Here is a 13,357-nt window from a genome sequence, read left to right on the forward strand (position 1 = left end):
TAGCATTTCAATTTTTCTGCTCTTCATCCTTTAAGAGAGAGCAAGACTGCCTTACATATGTTATCTATTTCCCTTTCTAATAGACCCCTTGAGATTTCATGTGTTGAGGTCAGGCAGGCTCACATTAGCCTTTGGTTTTCTTGTTTACAGGAAGGCATTTTTTGATACAGGTCTAATGTAGCCTCCAGCATAGTCTGATGTGCACCTTAGATGTTGGAAAAATGGATTTCAAAATATTCAGAAAAAATTCTGCAGATGAAGTTGACTCAAGAGGTATGGAAAGTTTTCAAGACTGAAATTCTGAAGATATCAACAATTTTGATGAGAAAAAAAGTGGGGAGAGTTACCTAAAGAAAACAATGTGGATATATAGGGAACTCAGACTACCAGAAATTTTAGATGGACATCTGTAGAAGATGGTCAAATAACACACAACAAATGCAGGAAGGTGGCCAAGTCCTGTAAAAAGTAGTGTTAGAACACTAAAGCTCAGAATAATAAGCTATGCTAGGTGAATGCTAAGATCAATATTTTGGTGATAGTGTTCAGTTATGTCTGACTCTTCATGACCCCTTTTGGGATTGTCTTGGCAAACATACTGGTGTAATTTGCCGTTTCCTTCACCAGTTCATTTTACAGATGAGGACATTGAAACAAACAGGGTTAGATAACTTGCCCAATTTCATACAAGTAGTAAGAGTCAGAAGCCAGATAGGAAGTCACAAATATGAGTCTTCTTGACTCTAGGCCTGGTACTCTATCTACTGCACCATAGCTTCTCATACGATGAATATAAAAGGCAACGTTTAAAAAATGTTGGGGGAAGTAGGAGGATCAAAGAAGGGGTAACGCAGTATTAATAGAAGGCAGAACTGTTCATGTCTGTTTTCTGTAATGAGAATGATATTTGGGATGGGATGGAGCAAAACTGGTTAATGGATTTGAAAATCAAGATGACTCAGGAGGTAGTAGGAGAAAACCTAGCTACCCTCAATGAATTCAAGAAACCAAGTCAGGAAGAATTATAAACCTTATTAAAAGAACTAGCAATGATATTCTGAGATCATGGGGGAACAGAAAAGGAGCTGCAAGACTGGAGCAGGGCAATGTTGTCCTGGTTTTCAAAGATAGAAGAGAGAGGAGTTCACAAACAAGTCTAATTTAGGAATTCTAGGAAATTTCTGCAATATACTATAAAGGTTTATTTGTGAATATTTAGAAAGCAAAATGGTGATCTCTAAAAACCATCCTGGTTTTATCAAAAACAGTTATGCCAACTCCAAATAATTGAAAAGCCAGTGATGGTTCCAGAGAACAGATAATAAAACATACTTCCTCATGACAGTCTAGGATGGAATGCTGTATACATATCCAATGAAGTTCACTGTAGTTTTGCTTAATTGCTTTTCTTTGTTATAATGGATTATTCAAGTGGGAGATGGAAGAGATATTCTCCTCCTTCCCCCCAGAAATTACGCTAACATAAAGAAAAAAAAGTATCAATAAACTATTTTTTAAAATAACAAGTAATGCCAGACTAACTCAATTTTTTTTCTTTTTTTTCTTTTTCTTTCCTTTTTAATAGGCTGGTTGTTAAGAGAATGTCAAATACTTGGATTTCAGCAACTAGGTACAATGGGTAGAAGCTGCAGAGAAGCAAATTTAATGAAAGCTTCAGCAATCGTAAATGCAATACAGACTTATAGAAGTTTACATCAACCCATTAATAATTATCCTCTGGATCCTATTATGAAAGGACTTCTGAGTCACCTAACTCTACTATTATCTACCCCACAGCTCTCCCATGTTTGCTAGGAAAGCATTGCAGTGTTTGTTAAATACTTTATAGAAATAGAAAAAAAAAACCCTCCTCACCTCCTCCAGTCTCATGTAATCTTCATTATAATTTTTGCTAGAAATGAATCATTTGGAGCCATATATGGTATACTTATTAAATTTGTAAATGACATGACGCTCAGAAGGATAGTTAATATATTATATGACAAAATCAGGATCTAAAAAGATATCAGCAGGCTAGGAAAGAGGTCTGGAGTCCTGCACATAGGCTAAAAAAATCAGCTTCACGAATAATAAGATGATGGAAGCATTGCTAGACAATAGTTCATGTGGAAAATATCTAGAAGTTTTTAGTAAACGGCAGATTTAGTATGAGTCAACGGTATGACATAGCAGTCAAAAAAGCTAATTTGATCTTAGGCTGCACTGAGAAGTATAGTATGCAGAAAAAGAGGTAATTATCCCTCTCTGCCTTATTCAGATCATTCTTGGAATATTGTGTTTAGTGCTGGATGCCATGTTTTAGGAATGGAATTCTCAAGATGGTGGAAACCAGGTTGGTGAGGGGACTGGACACCATGTCACATGATGATTAATAAAAGGAATTTACAGTGTTTAGCCTGGAGAAGTGAAGATTAAGGAGGGACACAATAGTTGACTGCAAGTATTTGAAGGGTATTCATATAGAAGAAAGATTAAATTTGTGTTGCTTAACCCCTAAGGAAAGAAGTAAGATCATTGGGTGGAAACTGCAAATAGGCAGACTTAGGTTGACTTAAGGAAAACCCATGAAATTTGGAACTTTCCAAAAGTAGAATCAGCATTTTAGGGGGTTCTTCCTTACTGGAGATGTTCATTCAAGAAGAGGCTGTTGATATTTTAGAGTGATTTCCTTTTAATGAATGAGGGGCTAAACAGCCTCTGAATTCCCTTCTACCTTTGAGCTGTGATTAGTTAAGTAGTTTGATTTCATTCATACCACCTCTCTTATAAGTTCCCTCATTGCTTTTGAAGGTATGACTCTTGCCCTGTTGCCAAATGGATAGGTGTGCCACAGATACTGCAAATTAATTCACCTTTAATATTGCTTCACTAGAAGAATAAGTAATGCTGTCATTTAAATCATTGCTAACCCAGAGTTGGAGCTTTTGTCAGACAGGATCACCTATCTCGCTATCTAGCCAAATACCCACCATGATTAATGTGTGTGTGGAGGGAAAATTATTTATTACACAGTTCGTGAAAAATTATTATACTGTTCAAATCCCACCTAATGTGATTAAAGGTTGTCAATATCCAGAATGTCTCTTGGCCCCAGTAACTTTCTAACCAGACATTGCTACAAGATATTTCCAATTTCTGAAGCCTCAGGCTGACCCAAAGCATTCTTGTTTTGTGGTACTATACCCAGGAACTATACCCAAGGCTCCATCCTAAGGGTCTGTTTTAGGTTAGTTACTTATATAAGTATATCTCAAACTACATTCCTTTCAAGCAGCTCTTTTGGCAACATTGCTTAACTGTGTATGCTGACTCCTGAGCAAGAAACCTTTGACAAAATCTTATTGTCAAAATAAATCTTGGTTCAGGCCCTGCCCTGCCCAATGAAGCAAGCTCAGGGTGGAGAACGGCAAAGGTATTTTATTAGCACACCAAGGCAGCAAGCAATTATATTGTGATTTGGGGGAATTCATTGTATAAGGCATGCTGTTAACTTGAAAAAATGATTCGAGAGAGTGTTGAAACTGTATCATTAGAAAAATAACTTTTGACCCTTCCAGGGGAGTAGCCAGGATGATGAAGTAGAGAAAGCACTCAGTTGAGCTCTCCCAATATTCTTCTCCAACTTGAAAATAATGCCTCAAATCAAATTCTGGAGTGGCAGAGCCAATGAAATGTCAGAGTGAGATGTTCCTCCAACCCAAGACAACATAGGAAATTGGAAAGAGAGATATGTGACACAGTAATTGAGCCTGTCCCAGAACTCATGTGGGACTAAGTGATGGTAACAGAAGCAGCAGCAGCAACTTTGGGAGCTCTCAAACCAGAGGTAGCACGGGGAACTGGCGACTGGTCAGAAAGAGATTACAGGATTCCCCTGTGTTAGCATTGAATTCAGGACCAAATGCTGTTTGTCATCTCCATTACCTATGCCCACTTCTGGGGCATAATTCAAGGATAAACAAGAGCACTTTTGGTCAAGAGAGAGTGAAAGCCCTGAGGAACAGTATCACTTCTTGTCCCAACAGAGGACGAGACCTGAAGAGCAATATCTATTTCAGTCCCAAAAAGCAGAATTGGACAAGGGGAAGCTAATGACTCCATGAGACATCAAGAAACAATGAAACAAAGTAAAAAAGAATGAAAAAGTAGAAGAAAATGTGAAATTTCTCATCAGAAAAACAACTGACCTAGAAAATAGATCAAGGAGAGATAATTTAAGAATTATTGAATTTACTTGAAAACCATGATCAAAGAAAGAGCCTAGACACAATATTTCAAGAGATTATCAAGGAAAACTACCCTGATATCCTAGAAACAAAGAGTAAAATGGAAATTAGAAGAATTCACTGGTCATCTCCTGAAAGAGATCCCAAAATGAAAACTCCCAGGAATATTATAACCAAATTTCAGAGCTCCCAGATCAAAAAGAAAATACTTCAAGGAGTCAAAAAGAAGTCATTCAAATATCATGATGTCATAGGATCACACAAAATTTAGCAACTCCCACATTAAAGAGGCAGAGGGCTTAGAATATGGTACTCCAGAAGGCAGAAGTGTTGGGATTCCTACTAAGTAGGAAAACCTACTTAGCAAAACTGAATATAACCATCAAAGAACAAAATGGATACTTAATGAGATATAAGATTTTCAAGCACTCCTGATGAAAAGATCAGAGCTAAGTAGGAGATTTGACTTTCAAATATATTAGACTTTTCAAATATAAGAGTTAAGAGACACCTAAAAAGGTAAACATGAAATACAAATACAAATCATAAGAGACTCAATAAGTTTACCTTTTGATAAGTTTCTATGCGAGAAGATGACACATGTATCTTCTAAGAACTTAATCATTATTAGAGCAGTTAGAAGGATTCTACATAGAAGGTATGATAGTGAGTCAACTATGTTGGAATGATGTAAAAAAAGTGAAGGGGTGAGAGAGAGAAATACACGGGGAGAAGGGGATGGGAAAGGAAGAATGGGGAAAATTAACTCATAAAAGAAGCAGGTAAGGAAGAGCCTTTACAGGGGAAGGGAAAATGGGAAGGGCAACTCTTGTACTTCATATCTAAATTGGTTCAAAGAAGGAAATATACATACATATATATATATGTATGCATATGTGTGTGTATGTATATACTTATTAAGTTGGTAACAGAAATCTCTTACCCAATAGTGAAGTAGTAGGGGAAGGGTAAAAGATAAATCTAACATAAAATAAATGAAAAAGAAGTCAAAGAGATGAATAGAATCTTAGAAAAGTTAGATATGATAGACCTCTGGAGAAAACTAAAAAGGAATAGAAAGGAATATACCTTTTTCTCAGCCATATATAGTACCTTCCCAAAAATTGATCATGAGTCAGGTCATAAAAGCCTCACAACCAAGTGAAGAAAAGCAAAATATTCATCCTTTTCAGACCATAATGCAATAAGAAAATTTTATTTAGCAAAGGTCAGGGAAGCATACATTAAAAGTCCATTGGAAACTAAATAATCAAATCCTAAAGAATGAGCAGCAAGATGGTACTGTGGATTGAGTGCTAGACCTGGAGTCAGAAAGACCTGAGTTCATATCTGGTCTCAAACACTTACTAGTTGTTTGACCATGGGCAAGTCATTTAACCCTGTTTGCCTCAGTTTCCTCATCTGTAAAATTAACTGGAGAAGGAAATGGCAAACTACTTAAGTATTTTTGCCAAGAAAATTGCAAATGGGATCATGAAAAGTCACAAACAACTGAAAACAACTAAATAACAAAAAAGAAAGAGTGAGTCAAAGAACAAATCAAAGAAACAATAATTTCATTAAAGAGAATGACAACGAACAACATTCCAAAATTTGTGGAATGCAGCCAAAGTAGTATTTAGGGGAAAATCTATATCTCTAAATGCATGTATCAATAAAAGAGAAAAAGAGAAGATAAATGAATTGAGCTTGCAAAAAACAAAACAAAACCAACCCTAGAAAAAGAACAAATTAAAAATTCCCAGTTAAACACCAAAATAGAAATCCTGAAAATCAAAGGAGAGATTAATAAAATTGAAAGTTAAAAAAAAATATCCAAGCCATTGAATTGATAAAACTAGGAAATGACTTTATGAAAAAAAACCCAATAAAATAGAAAAACTATTGGTTAATTTGATTTTTTTAAAAAGAAAAAAACCTAATTAATAGTATTAAAAAATGGAAAAGGTAAATATATTATCTATGAAGATGAAATTAAAGCAATTATAAGGAACTATTTTGCCCAATTATATGCCAGTAAAACTGACAAAGTGAAATGAGTGTTCATAGAAATATGAACTGCCCAGATTAATAGAAGAGGAAGTAGAATACTTAAATAACCCTATCTTAGAAAAAGAAATTGAACTGGCTGTCAAGGCACTCTCTAAGAAAAATTCCCCAGGACTAGAAGAATTCACAAGTAAATTCTACCCAGATATTTAAGGAACAATTAATCCTAATACTACACAAATTATTTGAAAAAATAGGTAAAGAAGGAATCTTACCAAATTCCTTTTATGACACAATGATTTTAATGCCTAAATTAGGGAGAGCAAAAACAAATTAAATTGCAAACCAATTTCTTTACTACTGATGCAAATATTTTAAATAAACTATTAGCAAGGAGATTACAGCAATATATCACAAAGATCAAAAGCTATAACCAAGTGAGATTTACACCAACAATGCAAGGCTGGTTCAATATTAGGAAATAATAATTGACTATATTAGTAACAAAAATAATGACAATAGATGCAGGAAAAGCCTTCAACAAAATACAATACCCATTCTTATTAAAAACACTAGCCTTTCTTAAAATGACTGGATTCCATCTAAAACCATTAAAAAAGTATTATCTGTAATGAAAGTAAATTTGAATCCTTGTCCCAATAAGATCAAGAGTAAAGCAAGGATGTCCACTGTCACCACTATTATTTAGTACTGCACTAAAAATGCTAGCTATAGCAATAAGACAAGAAAAAGAAGTTGGAATAAAAATGGGCAACAAAGAAATAAAATTATCACTCTTTGCAAATGTTATGATGGTATGCTTTAGAAGATCAACTGAAAAACTAATTGAAACAATTATCAACTTCAACAAAGTGGCAAGATATAAAAGAAACCCATATAAACCATCAGCATTTCTATATACCACCAACAAAACTCAGTAGCAAGATACAGAAAAAGAAATTTTATTTAAAATAATTGCAGACCATATAAAATACTTAGGGATATGTCTGCCAAGACAAACCCAGGAATTTTATGAACATAATTACCAAACACTTTTCACACAGAATTAACTCTACATCTTAGCTAGTATCAAATTGTTTTGATTACTGCCTTGAAATATAGTTTGTAACATAGAAGGTGGTAGGCCACCTTCCTTGATATTTCTTTTCATTGATTCCCTTTGTATTCCAGATATTTTGTTCTTCCAGATGATTTTTGTTACTCTTTTTTCTAGCTGCATAAAATAATTCTTTGTTAGTTTGATTGATATAGCACTAAGGTAGAATTATCATTTTTATTATATTGGCTTGGCCCTACCCATGAGCAATTACTCTTTCTCCCCAGTTGACATGTGGTCAAAGAATATAAACAGGCAATTTTCAGAGAAGAAATCAAAGTTATCAAGAGTCACATGAAAAAAAAATGCTCTAAATCACTTGTTAAGAAGTGTTTAATAAAGGTTTGTTTAATTCAAGAGTCACATAAAAAAATGCTCTAAATCACTTGTTAAGAAGTGTTTAATAAAGGTTTGTTTAATTCATAGTAACAGAGATTTAGTATTAAATAGGTCATCTGATCACAGGGTAACAGAAGGAAGGGACGTTGGAAGCCATCTCATCCCACACACTCATATTACAGATGAAGAGAGTTGCAAACTCTTTACAAACAACAGCATTAACATATTTCCACGTTAGTCATGTTGTGAAAGAATAAAACAAAAGAGAAAATAACATAAAAAAAGTGAAAATAGTATGCTTTGATCTGTATTCAGACTCCATCAGTTCTTTCTCTGGATGTGAATAGCATTTTCCATCATGAGTGTTTTGGAATTGTCTTGGATCACTGTATTGCTGAGAAGAACTACATCTATCATAGTTGATCATTGCATCATGTTGCTGTTATTGTGTACAATATTTTTCTGGTTATGCTTACTTCTCTCAGCATTAATTCATGTAAATCTTTCCAAGTTTTTCTGAAATCTCCTTGCTCATCATTTCTTTCTTCCCAAAAATTTACTAACTTATTTGTTTTCAGTTTTCAACATTCACTTCATAAGTTTTAAATTTTCTGCTCCTCCCTCCCCAACACGGAATGCAATCTTATAAGGGCTCTATTCGTGCATTCCAATTAAACGCATTTTCATGTTGCATAGAAGAATATAAGGAATGGGAGAAACCATGAGAAAAACAAAACATAACAAAAGAGAAAATAGTCTGCTTCGTTCTGCGTTCCGACTCCATAGTTCTGTTTCTCGATGTGGATGGCATTTTGCATCATGAATCCTTTGGAAATGTTTTAGGTCCTTGCATTGTTGAAAAGGGCTAAGTCTTATCAAAAATCACTCCTCACACCCTATGGCTGTATAACATTCTCTTGCTTCTGCTCACTTCACTCAGCATCAGTTCATAGAAGTCTTTCCAGGTTTTTCTGAAGTCTGCCTGTTCATCATTTCTCAGAGCACAATAGTATTCCATTACATTCATATGCCACAACTTGTTCAGTCATTCCCGAGTTGATGGGCATCCCCTCAATTTCCAATTCTTTGCCACCACAAAAAGAGCTGCTATATTTTTGTACATGTAGGTCATTTTCCCTTTTTTATTCTAAATCATTCATGATTGGAGAAATGCAAATTAAAACAACTCTGAGATATTGCTTCACACTTGTCAGATTGGATAACATGACAGAAAAGGAAAATAACAAATTTTATTTGTAGAGGATGTAGGAAAATTGGGACATTTGTGTACTGTTGGTAGAACCCACTTGGGAGAACAATTTGGAACTAGGCCCAAAGGACCATAAAAATGTGCATACCTTTTGACCCAGCAATATCACTACTGTATCTCAGGTCTGTATCCCAAAGGGATGATAAAAAAAAAAAAAGGAAAAGAGACCTACATGTACAAAAATATTCGTAGTAGTTCTTTCTATAGTGGCAAAAAATTGGAAATCAAGAAGATGCCCATCAATTGGGGAATAGCTGAACCAGCTGTGGCATATGATTGTGATGAAATACTATTGTGCTATAAGAAATGACAAGGGGGAAGGTTTCAGAAAAACCTAGGAAGACTCACATGAACTCATTCAAAGTGAAATGAGCAGAGCCAGGAGAACATTAAACACATTAATAGCAACATTGTAAGGATGATCAGTTATGAACGACTTAGCTCTGCTGATGAAGACAGTGAACCAAGACAATTTCAAAGGACCAATGATGAAAAATGTTATCTACCTCCAGAGAGAGAACTGATGAACTCAGTGCAAATTCAAACATATTTTTTAACTTTTGTTGTTTTATTTTGTTTGTGTTTTCTTTCACAACAGAGCTGATATGAAAATATATTTATCATGACCACATATATAATCGATATCAAATTGCTTGCTTTCTCAAGAAAAGGGAAGGGGCAAAAGGGAGAAAATTTGGAACTCAATTTTTTTTAAATGACAAATTTTTTACATGTAATTGGGAAATATATAATAAAATAAGAATAATTTTTGAAAAAGGGAAATAACTTCTATTTTAATCGGGATAATCTGGATTGTAAATTGTGCTGTTAAACAATGTGCTCACAATGTTTGAAAATTGTTACATATTTAATTAGATATATTTTGCTTTAAAATGAAAAAAGTTTTTAAGATCTTCTGTTTGAGCAGGGTCATAAGATCTTATCAAATCTGAGAGAAGATGCTTGACAGCATGTTATAAAGTTCTAAAAGTAATGGAGTTGGAACAACTAGGATCACTCCTAGGCAAAGTGGGGAAACTTACAAGTTTGCTTATAGTCAAGAGTGAATTTTATCTGGTAGTTTATTTGACCATCACTTATGGAAATTATGAAATTGTACCTGTTAATAAATATTATGTGTTGAAGTTATATCTTTGACCCAGCTTTGTAACAATGGACCTTAGATGCAAAAATTTCATTTTGCCTTAGGGGTTAAAAGGCAATACGGATATTTTGGTCTGGAAGTTTACAGTAGCCAGCATTTTTCTGGGAATTTGAGTCAAGCATTGTGTATGTATTAAACTATAAAAGATGATTATTCTTAATTGATAAATGAAGGATAAGATGTCCTTATCTGTGTCCATTATTAACTATTGTTAACAATGGTTATAATAACAATATGAGAGGAAATTAAAATAACCTAGCTCTAAGCTTTGATTAGTAAAATTTTGCTATTGGTGATAAAATCTCTTGGGATTGTAATTTGATATTATTCTGAGTTTTAATTTCAGATATTGTTGTCTGAATTATCATTAAGCCACCATTCAAGGGAATAATATGTGCTCCCTAAAGGGTGTTCAGTCTCAGAACTGTTACAGGTAGATGTCTGTGCCTGACATAATTGAAGGAACCTTGCAGAGATGAAGGTAGGAGCCTCTTGACTCAGTTTCACCATTGTGCTATTATTTCCTTTCTGAACAATGTAGAACTTTGCTGTTTGTTTGGCTGTTAACTATGACTCTTACCTGGAATTGAAAAGAGCTGAGGGAATTATTTTCATCCTTGTTTTTCTTAAGTCAGGTCAGTCTGTGCCCTCTTGATATTGTCCCTCCTTTTTCCTTTCATAGCAAATTTTTATGATCAGGTCAGGTGAGCTATAAAAGTTTTTGTCATTGTAATACTATTAATAAATAGATTAATACTAAAACTTCTGAGTTACCATAATAGAATGCAAGTATGAAAGATCTTATTATTTTTAATCTGAATTTGTGGTGAGCTTTTTATCCTAACCAACTAGATGAAATAAGTTCTTAGACTTGCTACTGCCCTTGCTAATAAATTATATATTCTGTATAAGATTAGATCCTTAAAGTATCTCTTTCTTTCAGGATGATATGAGGATAATATATGTCCTCAAAAGAAGGGGATATGATAAATATATAAAAGTTTTAAAATTTTAATGAAGTAGTAAACTTTGAGAAAGCAATAAGATTAAACTATTTTCCCTAACATCTAGGATATACATACATATATTATATATATACATTTATGCACATACATGCATTCACACATAAACATTATTACCTTGGAGTTTTTCTAATGAGAAATACAGGCTTTGAGTATGTTTTTGTAATAAGTTCTCAAAACTGGATTAAGGATTTTACATATAAAATTGCATTAATAATTACAAAGAAAATATTAGAGTTTTTTTGTTTTCTATTTTGAAATCTCTCTCTGATAATATTAAGAGGCAGAGAGCTCATTTTACAAATCAGACTCTCATGGATTCCTTTTTTAAGATTCTTCCTTCACTCTGTTTATGGCATTGTCCAAATCAGGTTCAGGGTTCAAGTAAAGATAAAAAGAGCAACTGGTCTGTAAAAACTGAAATACTCTGAAATTTCAGATGAATTTTATGTTCCTAATTTGATGCTCTCCTAATAGCTCTGTCATTAATAGGATTGGATCCATAAGGTTTGAGCTGGTTTTCAAACCATGAACAACTTTTCTGGAAAACCAAGTTTAAGAGGTTGTACTGAGTTTTGTTACTAGCAGATTTTTAGCAGAATTGTCTAGGAAATTTCTGTAACTATTTTGGAACCAGAGAAGCAGATCTGCTATGAGTAGCCCTGAAAAAAAAGGCTTATTTCAGAATGTTTAAAAGAAGATATTTCCAGGGACCAGACAACTTACATGAGACATCTAGGACTCAAAATGTGCTGATCAAATGGATTTTGGGAGTGGGTTACAAGGAGACTTGTTGTTTAATATTGATGATCACTATTGTATTACTTTTTTTTGTTTGTTTGTTTCACGGTGTTTATGTTTGTCTAGAAAAGAGGTATGCCCTAATTCCTTTTGTTTATTGTTTGGGCATCAGGGCCATCCTTCCAGTAATTTTTGGTCTGAAAGCTTATTTTCTGTTTTTATTAACCTCACCTGATCACCTAATGTTATAATGATATTAACTATTTGTCATTCCTCAGGTAGAAACCAAAGAGAAGTTTGAAGCTCCCTAAAATGATTTAATTATTACCCGAGTTAACTGTATAAGAGAGGATTGCTCTGACACTGAGTTTTCTTGGTTAACTTGGTAATGTGTAAATCTCCCCTTTCAAATTAGTCCATTGTGAACCCTCTAAGTAGATTAATCTGTAACCTGAATTAGTTTACTTGTAGAGTCTGTTTAATGACTTTTTTGTCTCTTTAAAGGGATATGTAAGACTTGACTCTACAGAGCTAAGTTTGTTCAACTTTTATGACATTGAAGAAAACATGGGATAATGATTTCTGTGATACTCATGGCCACAATACACTTGTTTCTGTAAATTTAAGTCCCCTAACTTATAACTATTAATCCTAGTTAATCAAATTAATCGCTCTATGAGACATTTTGTTTGTCACCAGTCTAGCCCCTAGCCCTCCTTAAATGAATTATATCAAACTTTAGACAATATGGATAATAAGGAGGATGGTTCCATTGGTTAATGTTGTTTTGATGAGCTCCCTTTGACACTTTAGCCTAGCTTTTTTGCTTCTATAATTATGCTTTCTTTAATGTGACAATTTTGGGCTTGGAAAAGCTCAGAAGGAGGAAATTGTGGGGAAAATGATTGACTGATTGGGGAAAATTATTATACTGTTTAAATCCAACCTTATGTGATTATAGGTTGTCCACACCCAGAATGTCACTAGACTTGGTAACTCTCTAGGAATGCCAGAGAAGGCTACAAGGTTTTTCCACTTCCCCCAGGCCAGAATTCCTGAGGGGTCCATCTCAACCTTCTGTTTTGGGTCACAGTCACTCATATCTATCTCAATCTACTTTGCTTTAAAGCTGCCCTTTCGGCAAAATTGCTTAACTGTGTGAAAAACCTTTGGCAAAATCCTATTGTTAAAAGAAATCTTGTTTCAGGTCTCACCCTGGTCAATGAGGCAAAATCAAGGGGAAAGAAGGTAAAACTCTTTTATTAGCACATCAAGGCAGTAAAGAATTATTGTGAGTTTGGGGAATCCATTGTATAAAACATGCTGTTAATTGAAAAATGAAACCCAGAGAGCGTAGCCGTTGGTTAACTTTCCTGTGTAGGAAACCTTTGCCAAAACTCTGTAAATAAGAAGTAAACTTTCCAGAACCTAGACAAAAGGGGGCCA

This window comes from Notamacropus eugenii, chromosome 5 (genome assembly GCF_028372415.1).
Source record: "Notamacropus eugenii isolate mMacEug1 chromosome 5, mMacEug1.pri_v2, whole genome shotgun sequence".
Taxonomy (NCBI): Eukaryota; Metazoa; Chordata; class Mammalia; order Diprotodontia; family Macropodidae; genus Notamacropus; species Notamacropus eugenii.